The sequence below is a fragment of the Seriola lalandi genome, unplaced genomic scaffold, assembly GCF_002814215.2.
Source record: "Seriola lalandi dorsalis isolate HSWRI2012SDOR001 ecotype SW California unplaced genomic scaffold, Sedor1 jcf7180002025001, whole genome shotgun sequence".
Classification (NCBI taxonomy): domain Eukaryota; kingdom Metazoa; phylum Chordata; class Actinopteri; order Carangiformes; family Carangidae; genus Seriola; species Seriola lalandi.
Genome location: NW_019495648.1, coordinates 1 through 362, shown reverse-complemented (window position 1 = coordinate 362; position 362 = coordinate 1). Strand labels below are relative to the sequence as shown.

Genomic DNA, 362 nt, shown 5'->3' with positions numbered 1-362 from the left:
CTGTACAAGAAATTTCACTGGATAATAATAAGGTAAGTTTCCTGTATGTTTGATTATGATGTGAAATCCAAACCGTTGTATCAGACCTGCTCAGGCTCAGAGGAGCAGGGTTGCTTTTGACCATGTCCCATGGTCTTCTTCAGCAGGTTTAATGTCCCTCCTCAGGTTCATAAAAACAACGTTTGGATTGTTAATGTTTAAAATCAACCTTTTTAATCTGGAATCCCCTCAGGACAAGAATATGAACGCCACATCTGCATCACCTGATGATGATGACGATGAAGATGACGATGAAGATGGAGAAGCAGCAGATATGGAAGGTACTGATGTGGTAGCAGTGGTTGTTTAACCTCCTCACAGAC

General features: G+C 41.4%; 1 long non-coding RNA gene across 1 annotated transcript; it reads left to right on the top strand.

Moving 5' to 3' along the window:
* On the top strand, positions 1-295 carry LOC147819906 (uncharacterized). The gene is made up of 2 exons (XR_015438682.1): positions 1-32; positions 233-295. It is a non-coding gene; the product is annotated as an uncharacterized LOC147819906 (long non-coding RNA).
* Positions 296-362: the final 67 nt, after the last annotated feature.